Genomic DNA, 18,901 nt, shown 5'->3' on the forward strand with positions numbered 1-18,901 from the left:
GAATGGGAACTAGCAGACGAAGTATTCCTGCAGATATGTGCCAAATGGCGACAAGTTCAAATGCCAAAGTCCCGTGCTTCTTCAGCAGACTGAGAGATCCTCGCTCGGCAGGGTTGGATGCCTTGACTCAGCCCTGGCCTCCGGGCCTACTATATGTGTTCCCTCCGTGGCCCTTGATAGGGCGCGTGCTCCTGCGGATTCGACTGCACCCAGGAGAAGTGGTCCTCATCGCCCCGGATTGGCCCAGGAGGCCTTGGTATGCGGACCTCCGACAGATGCTATTGGAGGCTCCCCTTCCTTTACCTCTGGTACCGAACCTGTTGTCACAGGGCCCGGTAGCCATGGAGGATGCCTGCCACTTTGGTCTTATGGCATGGCGATTGAGAGGGCGCAATTGAGGGATAAAGGCTATTCAAACAGTCATTTCCACTTTCCTGCAGGCCCGCAAGCGTTCCACTTCCGTGGCTTATGCCAGGATTTGGCGCCAGTTTGAGTCTTGGTGTGCTTCAAAAGCGATCACACCCATGCGGACTCCTGTCTCGCCGATTCTGGACTTTTTGCAGGATGGTGTACAAATAGGCTTGGCCTATAATTCCCTGCTGGTGCAAGTGGCAGCTTTGGCCTCCCTTCGTGGTAAGGTTGAAGGCGTGTCTTTAGCTGCTCATCCAGATGTGGCACGGTTTCTTAGTGGGGTGCTTCGGCTCCGGCCTTCCGTGCGAGCACTCTGTCCAGCTTGGAACCTGGGGCTAGTTTTGAAGGCCCTGCAGGCTTCTTTTTTTCAGCGAGCATCGGAGAAAGATTTGACACTAAAGGCTGTTTTTCTTGTGGCCATTACTTCGGCGAGACGGGTGTCAGAGCTCCAGGTGCTGTCCTGTAGAGACCCATTTCTGCAATTCTCAGAGTCCGGGGTCACGGTTCGGACCGTGCCTTCCTTCATGCCTAAGGTGGTTTCAGCGTTTCACCTAAACCAGCCTATTTTCTTGCCCGCCTTTGATAAGGAGGAGTTTCCAGAATCTTTTGGGCAGTTGCACCTGTTGGATGTGCGCAGGACTCTGCTGCAGTATCTGCGAGTTACTATCTCTTTCAGGATCTATGATCATCTGTTTGTTTTGCTATCAGGTCCTCGCAGAGGGTCTCCAGCGTCTAAAGCCACTATTGCCCGCTGGCTCAAAGAAACTACCTTTTCAGCTTATCTGTTTGCCAGCCGGTCTCCGCCTGTAGCCTTTAAGGCGCATTCTACCAGAGCGATTTCTTCCTCTTGGGCTGAAACTGGAGCACTCTCTCTTCAAGAGATATGCAGTGCAGCAACATGGGCTTCTAAGCTCTCTTTTGCCCGACATTACAGGCTGGATGTGGCTGCTAGGAGGGATGCGCGTTTTGGAGCACAAGTGCTAGCGCGTGGTGTGACCTGTTCCCACCCTATATAGGGATTGCTTTGTTACATCCCATATGTAATGGCTTCATCTGCTTGATGACAAGGAAGGGAAAATTAGGTTCTTACCTTGGTAATTTTCTTTCCTTTAGTCATAGCAGATGAAGCCATGAGCCCTCCCTGTATGATTGTCTGTATGCTGTGACTCTGTTTCAGGTTCTGTTCTTGTTTTCTGAAGTTCCTTCCTTGGGAGAAAGTTGGAAAACAGTCTTCAGGATTCATGTTCACTTATAGGAGGATGAGTCCATTCTCTCCAGTTTATGTTTTGGAGGATGAGTTTATTCCCTCCAGGAGGTTGCGTGTATCCCCTCCAGTTATACAATAAGGAGGACGAGTTTAGTCCCTCCAGGAGGATGTGTTCATTCCCTCCTTTTGAGTTCATGCCCTTGTTAAGGGGCCATCGTTCGCTGTGAGGAAAGTTCATGTTATTCCCATTGCGGTTTGCCATACTGCTTTGGAAGCTTCAAATACTGAAGAGGCAGTGGAGCTGGCTGGCCATGAGGCACTGTGAAAAGTTGAATGCTCTCTATCTCCCCCTGCTGGTTGATGGACACAACCCATATGTAATGGCTTCATCTGCTATGACTGAAGGAAAGAAAATTACCAAGGTAAGAACCTAATTTTCCCATTTTCAGGACACAGACCGTAGAAGTCTGCCCAGCACGGTTCTTATACTAAAAGTTGAACTCCCTTAAAATTTACTCCAGCCCATCCATATCTATTCAGTCACGATCAGGGTACAGACCGTGGAAGTCTGCTCAGCACTGGTTTTGCTTCCCAATTACCGGTGTTGCTATACAGTCTCTGCTAAAATTCCGTGGATCCATTCCTTCTAAACATGATTCTTTTGTGTTTATCCCACGCATATTTGAATTCTATTACCGTTTTCATCTCCACCACCTCCCGCGGAGGCATTCCACGTATTTACCACCCTCTCCATGAAAAAATACTTCCTGACGTTACTCCTGAGTCTGCCCCCCTTCAACCTCAATTTATGTCCTCTAGTTCTTCCGCCTTCCCGTCTCTGGAAAAGATTTGTTTGCGGATTAATACCTTTCAAATATTTGAACGTCTGTATTATCATGTCACCCCTGTTTCTCCTTTCCTCCAAGGTATACATGTTCATGTCGGCAAGTCTCATTCGGTTTGCGACGCAAATCCCATACATTTTTGTATGTTTTTTTTGCACCGCTTCCAGTCTTTTTACATATTTAGTAAAACTGAACACAATACTCCAAGTGGGGTCTCACCAACGACTTGTAGAGGGGCATCAACACCTCCTTTCTACTGCTGGTTATACCCCTCTCTATGCAGCCTAACATCCTTCTGGCCACGGCCGCTGCCTTATCGCATTGTTTCTTCACCTTCAGATACTTGGCCACCATTAGGAGGGGGTCTCTCTCCTGAGTCAAGCTTACTAATCTCTCCCCTCCTATCCAGTATCTCATTTGGGTTTCTGCACTCCAAGCACATAACTCTGCACTTCTTGGCATTCAATTTTAACTATTCTATACAAATAGGGGGAACTTTAATTAAATTAGAGTAAAACTCATACATACAAATAAAGGTACTCCCTTTTACTATATCAATGATTCTTTAATCCTACATATGTGATTAACATCAATACGTTACAAACATTTCCTAACTTCAAAGGAACTCACTCATTCATGCCTTTCACTTCACCATTCATTCAATAGTCTATATACATCATATGGTATATGAAAGACACAATTAACAAACAAGAACGAAAAACCTACACCACGAGAGGAAAAATAGACCCGGTAATATTCTGGCAACAGATCGTCCAAAACGGATGGACAACAAGAGCAGACACAATCCAATTCCTACAAGAATGGGATGATAAATGTAGAATAATACTAGACAACATTGCCCCAATTCAAACCAGAACATCACACCATGGTTCACCGAAGAACTGAAAAAACGGAAAACACATGTTAGAAGGTTAGAACATGCGTGGAATAAAAAGAAAGACGACCCAACACTTAACGCCTGGAAACAACTTCAAAGAAAATATAAGTATACCATAAGGCAAACCAAAAGATTATTTTATAAAAAAGAAATCGGACCGAATTACAAAGACACACACAAACTCTTCCAACTCGTGAATAAATTACTAGATACCACACCAATCACAACCAACAACAAAGACACACCAGGAGCAGACAATCTCGCGAAATACTTCAAGGAGAAAATCGTACAACTACGACTTAAAATACCAGATAGCAACACCGACTATGCCACACTCCTTGACTGTCTAGACCCAGAACCAGGTGTACACCCAGCAGACAGAACCTGGACCAATTTCGAGATACTATCGGAGGATCTTATCTCCCAAACGGTCAAAAGATTCGCCAAATCTCACTGCAAATTAGATATGTGCCCAAACAACCTCATGACATCTGCCCCTCATCAATTTATAATAGACCTCACGAACCACGTAAACTATATGCTACAAATCGGACTCTTCCCGAAGGAAAAAGGAAACATTCTACTTACTCCAATACCCAAAGACACAAAGAAGAGTGTCAGTGAACTAACTAACTACAGGCCAGTAGCATCCATACCCCTAATAACCAAACTGACGGAAGGGATGGTAACCAAACAACTCACAAATTATTTAAACAAATTCTCAATATTTCACGATTCCCAGTCAGGATTTCGGTCCAACCATAGCACGGAAACAGTACTAGTTACTCTCATGAATAAATTTAAACAAACAATTGCAACTGGCAAGAATATACTACTGCTACAATTTGATATGTCTAGTGCCTTCGATATGGTTGATCATGGGATACTATTACATATCCTCGAGTATTTCAGAATTGGAGGAAATGTTCTCAACTGGTTCAAGGGGTTTCTAACCACACAATCATATCAAGTGATATCTAATTCGACTACATCATCTACATGGACACCTGAATGCGGAGTTCCACAGGGATCCCCCCTCTCACCGACTCTATTCAACTTAATGATGATACCCTTGGTGAAACTACTATCAAACCAGAACCTAAACCCATACATATACGCAGATGACGTAACAATCTACATTCCATTTAAGCATGATCTAAAGGAAATTTCCGATGACATCAACCAAAGCCTACATATCATGCACACATGGGCGGACGCGTTCAAGCTGAAACTCAATGCAGAAAAAACCCAATGCTTAATACTCATCTCACCTCACAACACAACACGAACCAAATTCACCACCATTGACACACCAAAACTGAATCTTCCAATCTTGGACACCCTAAAAATTCTTGGAGTTGCCATTGATCGACACCTAACACTTGAGAGTCACGCGAAAAACACAACCAAGAAGATGTTCCACTCAATGTGGAAATTGAGAATAGTAAGACCTTTCTTCCCAAGAACCGTCTTTCGCAACCTGGTACAATCAATGGTACTCAGCCACCTAGATTATTGCAATGCACTCTACACTGGTTGCAAAGAACAAATAATCAAGAAACTTCAGACAGCTCAGAACACTGCAGCCAGACTTATATTCGGTAAAACAAAATACGAAAGTGCTAAACCCCTATGAAAAAAGATGCACTGGCTTCCACTTAAAGAACGTATCACGTTCAAAGTATGCACCCTAGTTCATAAAATTATTCATGGAGACGCACCAACCTACATGTCAGACCTGATAGACCTACCACCCAGGAATGCTAAAAAATCATCCCGCACATTCCTCAATCTTCATTTCCCAAATTGCAAAGGTCTCAAATACAAACTAACGCATGTGTCAACCTTTTCCTACCTGAGCACACAATTCTGGAATGCGCTGCCAAGCAAATTAAAAACGATCTATGAATTAGCTAACTTCCGAGTTCTACTGAAGACTCATCTCTTTAACAAGGCATACAACAATGATCAACAAATATAAACTCCTATACGCACATCCAAAACTGCCTCTACTATATCTACTTGCCAAAACACTACCATCAAGATACCCAAGATCCTGTAATTACTACTAAATGTATACCTTCTTATACAACTCTTTTATATTTCTTAAATACTTCTTAATATGTTTGTTTGTTTGTTTGTTTGTCAATATACTATCATGTTTTATCATTATCATGCTACCCAAAATCCTTCAGTTTTCATGTATTTCTGTTACTCATGATGTATTGTAAGCCACATTGAGCCTGCAAAGAGGTGGGAAAACGTGGGATACAAATGCAACAAATAAATATATTAAATGTGTACTGAACACACTCCCTGTGTGCCAGGTATTTCTCACAGTCCAATTTGTTGACCAAAAGATTAGTTCTCTCCTGTTGACATCTTAACTTGCAGTCAATTTTGGCAACAATGATCGTGTGTTGAAAATAAATCAATTGTTTGTAAGATCCCAAGATAGGCCAATTTAAATGGCTCCACGCAGCTTGAAGAGTGCTTCCATTTGAACCATTCGGAAATCCACCCTCTAATTTCACTTTAACTCAACTGGCTCCTCAATGCGAGACCGCATTTCGTGTTGTCCTTCATCAGGAGCAACTCCCGTAGCCTATAACAACAAAATATACAAATACTGTCCCAGCTAAAGGCACCATTATAGCTACTCATTTTCACCAATTAATAATCAAATTTTTTCATATCGTATATGGCTGCTTACCTTCGGGAATAAACATCCAAAGAGGGAACCACCGTCAAGTGTCCCTGAGAGAGGGAAGACTATAAACCATCCCCCCACTTCTGAAGTATAAATAATCTAGTCAATTGAGCTCATCTGACTGCACCTTATTCAATTATACCCATTCCACCTCAAGATTCAACCCCCTAGGGACTACCGTATTCCACGTAAATATAAAGTGTTATTCCATGGAGAACAACCACGAGGTGACGTCACTACCCCATCCAGATGAATCGATTTGTGTTAACACTGCACATTTCAGATCAGTAATAGCATGTTTATGAGCGGACCAATGGGCCACCAGGGGCACACCTTTTTTAACCAACTCTTAGATTGCTAACATGTTCCGCTAACCTGTTCTTCAGCTGATGTTTAGTGTGTCCAATATAATATAGGGAACATTGACACATGATGCAATATACCACCCCTTCACTAATGCATATTGTTTTATTGCATAAGCAATATTCCTTGTCATCAGCAGCAGATGAATCCATTAGCTGATGGGTTGTATCCGCCTACCAGCAGGTGGAGATAGAGAACACTGAAAAACCATAGTGCCTCTTGGATGGCTAGCCCCAACTGCCTTCAGTATTTCTCTATCTCCCACTAGGTGTGGACGTTGCTTGATCAGCTCCTGGATTTCAGACTGCCTGAGGTGGCTCCTGTGCTTTGCCAGTTGAGCAGGGGTGTTGTGGCTGGTGGTGCCCGCCTTAAAGGCATATAGGTTCGCCCTTTCCCTGCCTTACCCATTCCCCCCACCTCCTGGCGTCCCTCTGTTGCTGCCTGCCTCCAACTTTCCTCACAGCGTAAAAAAAAAAAAAAGGCGCGCTTTTACTGCGTGGCTGTTCTGAGGCTTTTTCCAGTGATTCTGGTTTTGTGCAGCTTGACCGGAGCTCGTTGACTCGGTCCTCTGAGGTGAGAGTGATGCCCAGCTCCTCCGGGGAGGTCCTGCGGACGCCGTTTCGATCAGGGTACGTTTTGGTGCGAAGCCGCCATTGTATTGCAATATTCCCGTCCTGTCGGGCGATGGCTGCTGAAAGAGTTAAGCGGTGCTCCCGTTGTGGTAAACGCAGATCAGCAGCGGGGCTGTGGAAAACGTGCTCCTTAGACGCTCATGCTAGTATGAGCACGGCGAGCGATGATTCTTCCCGCTCGATGGAGCTAGCAGTGGGCGCCATTTTGGAAGTGCCGCATGTCTCGACCCTTGCGGTTGCGGAGGAGTCTGAGTGCTGGGGGACGCCTTGTTTAGAGGCTGCTAGAGGAGCTCCTACATCCGTTTCTCCTAATTCGGAGGCGGAGGGTTAGGGTGAGTTTTTCTCCCCTGAGTTTGTGCTTTTAATGCATAAGGCTTTCATGCTGAAAAGAGCTCTGCCGCAGGTGTCTGACACTGTGTTGCATCCTGGTTTTCCTCCGGGTGTTGATGATCCGGGGATGGCTTCAGAGGTTATTTCCTCCCCCGAGCGTTGGAAACACGCTAAACATAGACGGGTAAATTCCCCGTCTGAAAGTGGCGCATATCTTCCCCCCCTCCCCCCCCCCCCCCCCCCCCCCCCCCCCCCCCCCCCCCGTGGTTGGGCTGTGGAGAGTCTGAGGGATCTGGCAGGCCCTCAGGGACGGATGATCCAGAAGAGGGTGCCTGTTTGCCACTGGATTTGGATGATCCCAATGCGGTCCGGATTTTCCACCGCGACGAGCTGCCAGCTCTCATTACTGACGCCTTGCAGGCCCTCTCGATTGATGATCCTGCTGAAGGCGAGGCCTCCTCTGTTAATCTTAGGATGGCAAGTACTAAGAAGCCTACTTGGGCCTTTCCGGTGCATGACTCCATCCAAGAGCTTATTTCTGCTCAATGGTCTGACACTGATGGGCCTTTGAATGTGGCCAGGGCTATGGGTCAGCTTTACTGTCTGCGTGAGGAGCACTTGGCCCCTTTGGGGATGCCTAAAGTGGATGCGTTGGTCATGGCGGTGACAAAAAAGACCACTCTCCCAGTAGAGGGAGGGGTCGCTTTGAAAGACATGCAGGACCGGCGGCTGGAGTCCGCGCTGAAGCGGTCCTTTGAAATTGTGGGCCTTGCCTTGAGGGTGTCTATTTGCAGTTCCTGTGCAGCCCGGGCATGTCTTTCCTGGCTGCAGCAGGCGGTGGAACAGCCCACCGATGGTGCGGGCTCCCTCTCGAGGTTGCCCCGTGGATGGATTCGGCCCTGTCATTTTTGGCTGATGCCCTTTATGATCTGGTCAGAGCTTCGGCTTAACAGATGTCTGTGGCGGTGTCCGCCCGCTGCCGCCTTCTTTGGCTGCGGCATTGGGCTGCTTACATGGCTTCTAAGCAAAGGCTGGTGAGGCTACCCTTTCGGGGCCTCCTGTTATTTGGAGAGGAATTGGAGAAGATTGTGAAAGACCTGGGGGAATCTAAACCCCAGCGGTTACCTGAGGATAGGCCGAGGCCTTCTTCCAAGGTTCTTATGTTTCCCTCCTTCCAGACCTCGCTTCCGTGAAGCTCGCAGGTATCGCCCGGGGCGCTCTGCTTGGTTGTCTCAACGTGCCCGTTTTCAACAGAGGAACTCCTTTCGCTCGGACAAACGTTCCGCAGGGGCTGGTTCAAGGCCAGGAGTTCAGGGGCGTCCTCCACAATGATGGGACGCCGGTCCACTCCTCCTTGCCTGCAACAGGAGGACATCTTTCCCTCTTTCTAGAGGAGTGGACCAAGATACCTCAGATCAGTGGGTCCTGGACCTGATCAGAGAAGGTTACTGACTGGAATTCTGTGCCCCGGTGAGAGACGTGTTTGTGGAGTCCCGATGCGGCACTGCCGTAAAACGGGCGGCGGTAGGGGAGACCTTACAAGTTTTGCTGCACCTCGGTGCAATGTCTTTCCTTCTTTGCTTTGTTATCAAACTGACGGGACTCTTGCGCAATGGGTGGGAAGCTGATGGCCGCGCATGGTGAATAAGACCGAAGATACTATAATGTCTCTGTATTGCTCCAGTTCATAAGTATTGCCATACTGGGACAGACCAAAGGTCCATCAAGCCCAGCATCCTGTTAACAACAGTGGCCAATCCAGGCCACAAATACATGGCAAGATCCCAAAAATGTACAAAACATTTTATGCTGCTTATCCCAGAAATAAGCAGTGAATTTTCCCCTAGTCCATTTTAATAATGGTCTATGGACTTTTCCTTAGGAAGCTGTCCAAATCTTTTTTAAACCCCGCTAAGCTAACCACCTTTACCACATTCTGTGGCAACGAATTTGAGAGTTTAATTACACGTTGAGTGAAGAAACATTTTCTCCGATTCATTTTAAATTTACTACTTTCCAAAATTTACTCTTTCCAAAAATACTAGGACTAGGGGTAGTCGTAGTATTTTTGGAAAGAATAAACAGACTCTTCACATCTACATTTTTCACTCCACTCATTATTTTATAGACCTCTATCATATCTCCCCTCAGCCGTCTTTTCTCCAAGCTGAAGAGACCTAGCGGCTTTAGCCTTTCCTCATAGGGAAGTAATCCCATACCCTTTATCATTTTTGTCGCCCTTCTCTGCACCTTTTCTAATTCCACTATATCCCTTTCTTGGTCGGTGACTCCTAGCATGGAACCTTGCATTACGTAGCTATAATTCGGGTTCCTCTTTCCCACACGCATCACTTTGCACTTGCTCACATTAAACGCCATGTAGATGCCCAGTCTCTTAAGGTCCTCTTGTAATTTTTCACAATCCTCTTGCGATTTCACAACTTTGAATAACTTTTGTGTCGTCAGCAAATTTAATTACATCACTAGTTACTCTCATCTCTAGGTCATTTATAAATATGTTAAAAAGCAGCGCAGACCCCTGGGGAACCCCATTAACTACCCTTCTCCATTGAGAATACTGACCATTTAGCCCTCCTATGGTTCAGGTCGCCGTATCTCAAAGATATAGTGGAATTTAGAAAAAGTTAAAAGAAGAGCGACCAAAATGATAAAGGGGATGGAACTCCTTTCGTATGAGGAAAAACTAAAGAGGTTAGGGCTCTTTAGTTTGGAAAAGAGACTGATAAAGATACAATTGAGGTCTACAAAATCCTGAGTGGTTTAGAACGGGTAGAAGTAAATGGATTTTTTTTCTCGTTCCAAAAGTACAAAGACAAGGAGATTCTAGTGGAAGTTACATGGAAATAGTTTTAAAACAAATAGGAGGGAATATTTTTTACTCAACGACTAGTTAAGCTCTGGAACTCTTTTCTGGAGGATGTGGTAACAGCGGTTAGCATTTCTGGGTTTAAGAAAGATTTGAACAAGTTCCTGTAGGAAAAGTCCATAGTTTGCTATTGAGACAGATATGTGGAAACAACTGCTTGCCCTGGGATGTGTAGCGTGGAATGTTGCCATGATTTGGGTTTCTGCCAAGTACTTGTGACCTGGCTTGGAAACAGGATATTGGTCTGACCCAGTATCACTTTTATAATCAATGATGCTCCCTGGAACAATCCAGTTCTCTAACTCTAGCAGGTGGTAGGTTGTTCTGATGGTGCTCCTGGTCCCTGACCTAGCTCTCTGCTCTGTTGGCTGTGGCTGCACAGCATGGTTGAGCCAAACATTTGCTCATGGCTTGGGTCTGTTCTTGGTTGACCTCAGAGCTTTGCTCTGCAGCCACCAGTTGCACTTCTTAGTGCCACTGTGTAAAGCTTTGGCTTGATCCTACAGGACCTTACCCAAGGGTTGTGGGTCCCCACCCCTGTTGCCCGTACACCCTGTTTGGGTGTTAATTTCCCACTGGCTCCCCTGCAGCTCCCAGGCTGAACAAAAAAAAAAAAGGAACCCGTTTACAATTTATTCACACTTTGCTATACCAATTGGCTACAACAGAGATGGGAAGGGGAAGGGAAATGGGACTTGATATACTGCCTTTCTGAGGTTTTTGCAACTACATTTAAAGCGGTTTACATATATTCAGGTACTTATTTTCTCCGAGGACAAGAAGGCTGCTTGTTCTCACTGATGAGTGACGTCCACGGCAGCCCCTCCAATCGGAACACTTTTCTAGCAAAGTCCTTTGCTAGTCCTCGCGCGCCGATGCGCACCGCGCATGCGCGGCCGTCTTCCCGCCCGAACCGGCTCGTGCCGGCCAGTCTTCTTTTGTCCGCGCTCGGTACGGTCGTGTTTCGCCGTTCGCGCCCCAAAGTTGACCTCGTGCGTCGTTTTATCGACTTTGTTTGAAAAAAAAAAAAAAAAAAGGTGTCGGAAGGAGACCTTTATGGTTTTCTCCCTTCCTGTACTTCCAGTCTTTGCCCCGGTAAGTTTTCTTTCGTCGTCGGGGTAGGCCCTTTTTAGGCCTCGGTCGAAGTTTTTCTTTCCCCTATTTTTGCGGTGCCATTTTCGCCATTTCGAGTTTTGATCTCGCCGGCGCGATTTTTCCGCCCATGACATCGAAGTCTTCCAGTGGCTTCAAGAAGTGCACCCAGTGCGCCCGGGTAATCTCGCTCACTGACAGGCACGCGTCGTGTCTTCAGTGTCTGGGGGCTGGGCACCGCCCGCAGGCCTGTAGTCTGTGTTCCCTTTTACAAAAGCGGACTCAGGTAGCGAGGTTAGCCCAGTGGAACATTTTGTTCTCGGGCTCTTCGTCGGCATCGGCACCGGGAGTATCGACTGCATCGACGTCGTCGGCGCCTGGACCTTCATCTTCGCCCCCGAGTGCATCGAGGCATCGGCCCTCTGCATCAGGGGCGACATCGGAAGGCTGCGTCGGCGTCGGTATTGAGACCTCCTCGGCTGCTGATGTTGTCGGACGGTGGTGCTTCGTCTGGAGTGCAGGTGAGGGCTGTCCATTCCCCTGCTGGTGGCGGTGAGCCTTCGGGTGGGTCTCCCCCCATTCCGAGGGCTCCTGCGGTACAGCCCCCCCCGAGACCGACCTCCTTTGGTCTCGGCCCCGAGGAAGCGACGGCTGGATTCTACGTCCTCCTCGTCGGTGCCGGGAAGCTCCGGTGACATGCTTCGTCCCAAGAAGTCGAAGAAGCATCGTCACCGGTCCCCTTCCCATGTCGGCACCGAGAGCTCTGGGTCGCCGAAGGAGTCGGCACCCAGTAGGCATCGGCACCGAGAGGACCGCTCGCCCTCTGTTCAAGAGGTGTCGATGCGCTCCCCTTTGGACAGCCCGGAACAGCCTCCACACCCGGAACAGACTCTGACGTCGACGCCTGCATCGGCTTCCATGCCTTTTTCTACAGCCGCTCTGAACGAGAGTCTCCGGGCCGTTCTCCCAGAGATCCTGGGAGAGCTGTTGCGCCCTACCCCTCCGGTACCGGGGGTGCTTGCGCCACCGGTACCGTCGAGCCAGGCGCCGGCTGGCCCATTGTCCGGGGTGAGGTCTCCGAATCGGTGCCGCTTGCGGTACCGACTGCGGTAGCCTCCCAGGAAGGCTCCCCGACTACGTCGGCGGAGGGAGCTTCGCCGGTGCGGGCGAGGGAGTCTACCTCTCGACGCTCCCACCGTGGCCGTGGTTCCACGGAGTCGAGCCGGGCACGGTTGCAGACACAGGTCCGTGAACTTGTGTCTGACACCGATGGTGAGGCCTCGTGGGAAGAGGAAGAAGACACCAGATATTTCTCTGACGAGGAGTCTGAGGGTCTTCCTTCCGATCCCACGCCCTCTTCTGAAAGACAGCTTTCCCCTCCTGAGAGCCTGTCTTTCGCTTCCTTTGTCCGGGAGATGTCTACGGCCATCCCCTTCCCGGTGGTTGTGGAGGACGAGCCCAGGGCTGAAATGTTTGAGCTCCTGGACTATCCTTCTCCACCTAAGGAAGCGTCCACAGTACCCATGCATCATGTCCTCAAAAAGACATTGCTGGCGAACTGGACCAAACCATTAACTAATCCCCACATTCCCAAGAAGATCGAGTCCCAGTACCGGATCCATGGGGACCCAGAGCTGATGCGCACTCAGTTGCCTCACGACTCTGGAGTTGTGGATTTGGCCCTAAAGAAGGCCAAGAGTTCTAGAGAACATGCTTCGGCGCCCCCGGGCAAGGACTCTAGAACCTTGGACTCCTTTGGGAGGAAGGCCTACCATTCTTCTATGCTCGTGGCCAAGATTCAGTCCTACCAGCTCTACACGAGCATACACATGCGGAACAATGTGCGGCAGTTGGCGGGCTTGGTGGACACGTTCCCCCCTGAGCAAGCCAAGCCATTTCAGGAGGTGGTCAGGCAGCTGAAGGCGTGCAGGAAATTCCTGGCCATAGGGGTGTATGACACCTTTGATGTTGCGTCCAGGGCCGCTGCTCAAGGTGTGGTGATGCGCAGACTCTCATGGCTGCGTGCCTCCGACCTGGAGAATAGAATCCAGCAGCGGATTGCGGACTCGCCTTGCCGTGCGGATAATATTTTTGGAGAAAAAGTCGAGCAGGTGGTAGAGCAGCTCCACCAGCGGGACACTGCATTCGACAAGTTCTCCCGCCGGCAGCCTTCAGCCTCTACCTCTACAGGTAGAAGATTTTTCGGGGGAAGGAAGACTGTTCCCTACTCTTCTGGCAAGCGTAGGTACAATCCTCCTTCCCGACAGCCTGCGGCCCAGGCTAAGCCCCAGCGCGCTCGCTCTCGTCAGCAGCGTGCGCCTCAGCAAGGCCCCTCGGCTCCCCATCAAAAGCAAGGGACGAGCTTTTGACTGGCTCCAGCAGAGCATAGCCGACATCCAAGTGTCAGTGCCGGGCGACCTGCCAGTCGGAGGGAGGTTGAAAGCTTTTCACCAAAGGTGGCCTCTCATAACCTCCGATCAGTGGGTTCTCCAAATAGTCCGGCAAGGATACACCCTCAATTTGACCTCAAAACTTCCAAATTGTCCACCGGGAGCTCAGTCGTACAGCTTCCAACACAAGCAGGTACTTGCAGAGGAACTCTCCGCCCTTCTCAGCGCCAGTGCGGTCGAGCCCGTGCCATCCGGGCAAGAAGGGCTGGGATTCTATTCCAGGTACTTCCTTGTGGAAAAGAAAACAGGGGGGATGCGTCCCATCCTAGACCTAAGGGCCCTGAACAAATATCTGGTCAAGGAAAAGTTCAGAATGTTTCCCTGGGCACCCTTCTCCCCATGATTCAGGAAAACGATTGGCTATGCTCTCTGGACTTGAAGGACGCCTACACGCACATCCCGATACTGCCAGCTCACAGACAGTATCTGCGATTTCAGCTGGGCACACGTCACTTCCAGTACTGTGTGCTACCCTTTGGGCTCGCCTCTGCGCCCAGAGTGTTCACAAAGTGCTTGGCTGTAGTAGCAACGGCACTTCGCAGACTGGGGGTTCACGTGTTCCCATATCTCGACGATTGGCTGGTGAAGAACACATCCGAGGCAGGAGCCCTGCAGTCCATGCAGATGACTATTCGCCTCCTGGAGCTACTGGGGTTTGTGATAAATTATCCAAAGTCCCATCTTCTCCCAGTGCAGAATCTCGAATTTATAGGAGCTTTGCTGGATTCTCGGACGGCTCGCACCTATCTCCCAGAGACGAGAGCCAACAACTTGTTGTCCCTCGTCTCGCGGGTGCGAGCGTCCCAGCAGATCACAGCTCGGCAGATGTTGAGGTTGCTGGGCCATATGGCCTCCACAGTTCATGTGACTCCCATGGCCCGCCTTCACATGCGATCTGCTCAATGGACCCTAGCTTCCCAGTGGTTTCAGGCTGCTGGGGATCTAGAAGACGTGATCCACCTGTCCACGAGTTTTCTCAAATCCCTGTATTGGTGGACGATTTGGTCCAATTTGACTCTGGGACGTCCTTTCCAAATTCCTCAGCAACAAAAAGTGCTGACCACGGATGCGTCTCTCCTGGGATGGGGAGCTCATGTCGATGGGCTTCACACCCAAGGAAGCTGGTCCCTCCAGGAACGCGATCTGCAGATCAATCTTCTGGAGTTACGAGCGATCTGGAATGCTCTGAAGGCTTTCAGAGATCGGCTGTCCCACCAAATTATCCAAATTCAGACAGACAACCAGGTTGCCATGTATTACGTCAACAAGCAGGGGGGCACCGGATCTCGCCCCCTGTGTCAGGAAGCCGTCAGCATGTGGCTCTGGGCTCGCCGTCACGGCATGGTGCTCCAAGCCACATATCTGGCAGGCGTAAACAACAGTCTGGCTGACAGGCTGAGCAGGATTATGCAACCTCACGAGTGGTCGCTCAATTCCCGGGTAGTGCGGCAGATCTTCCAGGTGTGGGGCACCCCCTTGGTAGATCTCTTCGCATCTCGAGCCAACCACAAGGTCCCTCAGTTCTGTTCCAGGCTTCAGGCCCACGGCAGACTGGCATCGGATGCCTTCCTCCTGGACTGGGGGGAGGGTCTGCTGTATGCTTATCCTCCCATACCTCTGGTGGGGAAGACTTTGTTGAAACTCAAGCAAGACCGAGGCACCATGATTCTGATTGCTCCTTTTTGGCCGCGTCAGATCTGGTTCCCTCTTCTTCTGGAGTTGTCCTCCGAAGAACCGTGGAGATTGGAGTGTTTTCCGACCCTCATCACGCAGGACGAAGGGGCGCTTCTGCATCCCAGCCTCCGGTCCCTGGCTCTCACGGCCTGGTTGTTGAGAGCGTAGACTTTGCCTCTTTGGGTCTGTCAGAGGGTGTCTCCCGCATCTTGCTTGCTTCCAGAAAAGATTCCACTAAGAGGAGTTACTTTTTTCTGTGGAGGAGGTTTGCCGTCTGGTGTGACAGCAAGGCCCTAGATCCTCGCTCTTGTCCCACACAGACCCTGCTTGAATACCTTCTGCACTTGTCTGAGTCTGGTCTCAAGACCAACTCTGTAAGGGTTCACCTTAGTGCAATCAGTGCATACCATTACCGTGTGGAAGGTAAGCCGATCTCAGGACAGCCTTTAGTTGTTCGCTTCATGAGAGGTTTGCTTTTGTCAAAGCCCCCTGTCAAGCCTCCTACAGTGTCATGGGATCTCAATGTCGTTCTCACCCAGCTGATGAAACCTCCTTTTGAGCCACTGAACTCCTGCCATCTGAAGTACTTGACCTGGAAGGTCATTTTCTTGGTGGCAGTTACTTCAGCTCGTAGAGTCAGTGAGCTTCAGGCCCTGGTAGCCCAGGTCCCTTACACCAAATTTCATTATAACAGAGTAGTCCTCCGCACTCACCCTAAGTTCTTGCCAAAGGTCGTGTCGGAGTTCCATCTGAACCAGTCAATTGTCTTGCCAACATTCTTTCCCCGTCCTCATTCCTGCCCTGCTGAACGTCAGCTGCACACATTGGACTGCAAGAGAGCATTGGCCTTCTATCTGGAGCGGACACAGCCCAACAGACAGTCCGCCCAATTGTTTGTTTCTTTTGATCCCAACAGGAGGGGAGTGGCTGTGGGAAAACGCACCATATCCAATTGGCTAGCAGATTGCATTTCCTTCACTTACGCCCAGGCTGGGCTGGCTCTTGAGGGTCATGTCACGGCTCATAATGTTAGAGCCATGGCAGCGTCGGTAGCCCATTTGAAGTCAGCCACTATTGAAGAGATTTGCAAAGCTGCGACGTGGTCATCTGTCCACACATTCACATCTCATTACTGCCTGCAGCAGGATACCCGACGCGACAGTCGGTTCGGGCAGTCAGTGCTTCAGAATCTGTTTGGGGTTTAGAATCCAACTCCACTCCCCTAGACCCATGTTTGTTCTGTTCCAGGCTGCACTCTCAGTTAGTTGGTAAATTTTTTAGGTCAATCTCAGTTATGTCCTCGCCGTTGCGAGGCCCAATTGACCATGGTTGTTGTTTTGAGTGAGCCTGGGGGCTAGGGATACCCCATCAGTGAGAACAAGCAGCCTGCTTGTCCTTGGAGAAAGCGAATGCTACATACCTGTAGAAGGTATTCTCCGAGGACAGCAGGCTGATTGTTCTCACAAACCCGCCCGCCTCCCCTTTGGAGTTGTGTCTTCCCTTCTCTTTGTCTTGCTACATATGAGACTGGCCGGCACGAGCCGGTTCGGGCGGGAAGACGGCCGCGCATGCGCGGTGCGCATCGGCGCGCGAGGACTAGCAAAGGACTTTGCTAGAAAGTGTTCCGATTGGAGGGGCTGCCGTGGACGTCACCCATCAGTGAGAACAATCAGCCTGCTGTCCTCGGAGAATACCTTCTACAGGTATGTAGCATTCGCTTTCTACCAGGGGCAATGGAGGGTTACGTGACTTGCCCAGAGTCACAAGGAGCTGCAGTGGGAATCGAACTCAGTTCCCCAGGATCAAAGTCCACTGCACTAACTATTAGGCTACTCCTCCACCAAAATGTTTTACAATAAAATCATATAAAAATATAGAAACCTGATGGCAGATAAGAGCCAAATGGCTCATCCACAGCAACCACTGTCCAGGGCTGCCGAGAGGGGGGGCAGGGGAGGACAAATTTTCCCGGGCGTGGCCTCCAAGGGGGGCTCAGTGCCGGGGTCTGTGTCTCTCCTTCACCTGTTGGGACCCAGGTGATTGCATTAATGTGATAATTTGGTCCTGGTACACAGGAGCATGAGAGAGACAGAACCCGGTGCTGGGCCCCCCTTGTAGGCTGGGGAGGAGCAGATGCACTGAGTGAGCCGTGGCTGCCTGAGTGAGGAGGGGCGGTGGCAGTTGCATCCCAAGTTGGGGGGGGGGGGGGGCTATGGCCCTGTCCTGGGCCTGTCTGTCTCTCGGTGGCCCTGCCACTATTTCCTTTTTTCCCTAAGAGATCCCACATGCTTGTCCCACGCTTTCTTAAATTCAGACACGGTCCTCGTCTCCACCACTTCCACTTGGAAGCGATTCCACATGTCCACCACGTTTTCCATGAAAAAGTATTCCCTTATATTACTTCTGAGCCTATAACCTCTTAACTTCATCCTATTCCCTCTCATTCAAGATTTTTCCTTCATTTGAAAGAGGCTCAGCTTCTATACATTAATGCCACAGAGGTGTTTAAACATCTCTTCTCTCTCCCCTTTTTTCCCACGTATACATATTGAGAGCCTTAAGTCTGTCCCCATACGCTTTATGAGAGAGACCACTGACCAATTTTGTAGCCACCTTTTGGACAGATTCCATCCTGTTTGTATCTTTTTGTAGACGTGATCGCCAGAATTATACATATATAAAAAGAAACGGAGTGTGGTAGCCGTGTTAGTCCACTGTTAAGGTTATCAATAGAAATCAAACAAAATAAAACATGGAAAAGAAAATAAGATGATACCTTTTTTATTGGACATAACTTAATACATTTCTTGATTAGCTTTCGAAGGTTGCCCTTCTTCGTCAGATCGGAAATAAGCAAATGTGCTAGCTGACAGTGTATATAAGTGAGAAACATTCAAGCATTGCTATGACAGTCTGACAGGGTGGGAGGATGGGGGTGGGTAGGAAGTATGCATGGGGACATCAAAGTATACTATTGGTATTCTAACAGGGTGGGTGTGGACAGGTGAGGGGAGGGTGATCAACAGAGACATACAGCTTTATGGTTTATAATGGGCTAGGAACCCCAGGTCCTTGTTAAGTCCTTTCTGTTGGGTGTTAAAATATTCAATCATTCTGACTTCAAAGGTCTTACGTTCTTGTATGGTTTTAAAGTTACCTTTGAGGATTCTCACTGTGAAGTCACTGGTGCAGTGTCCTGGTCTTGTAAAATGTTGCCCAACAGGCGTGGGAACCCTGCTGGCACCAGCATTGTTTATATGATGTCTATGTAAATTGAATCTTGTCTTAAGCATCTGGCCTGTTTCTCCAATATAGCATCCTTCATTACATTTTTTACACTGAATGATATATACCACATTGGAAGATGAGCAAGTGAAAGATCCCTTTATGTTGAATGTCTTT

At 49.0% G+C, this 18,901-nt stretch overlaps 1 protein-coding gene across 5 annotated transcripts in view; it reads left to right on the forward strand.

The window, feature by feature from the left end:
• Nucleotides 1-18,901, forward strand: part of PCCB (propionyl-CoA carboxylase subunit beta) — an 840,377-nt gene that overhangs the window by 53,591 nt on the left and 767,885 nt on the right. The window contains exon 1 of one of the 5 annotated variants that reach the window (XM_030215925.1): nt 7,576-7,580. The exons of the other annotated variants lie outside the window; for them this stretch is intronic. The gene's annotated coding sequence lies outside the window, so the exon portion shown is untranslated. Of the gene's footprint in view, nt 1-7,575; nt 7,581-18,901 lie in introns of those variants that run through there. 5 annotated transcript variants of the gene reach the window in all.

This window comes from Microcaecilia unicolor, chromosome 10 (genome assembly GCF_901765095.1).
Source record: "Microcaecilia unicolor chromosome 10, aMicUni1.1, whole genome shotgun sequence".
Lineage (NCBI taxonomy): Eukaryota > Metazoa > Chordata > Amphibia > Gymnophiona > Siphonopidae > Microcaecilia > Microcaecilia unicolor.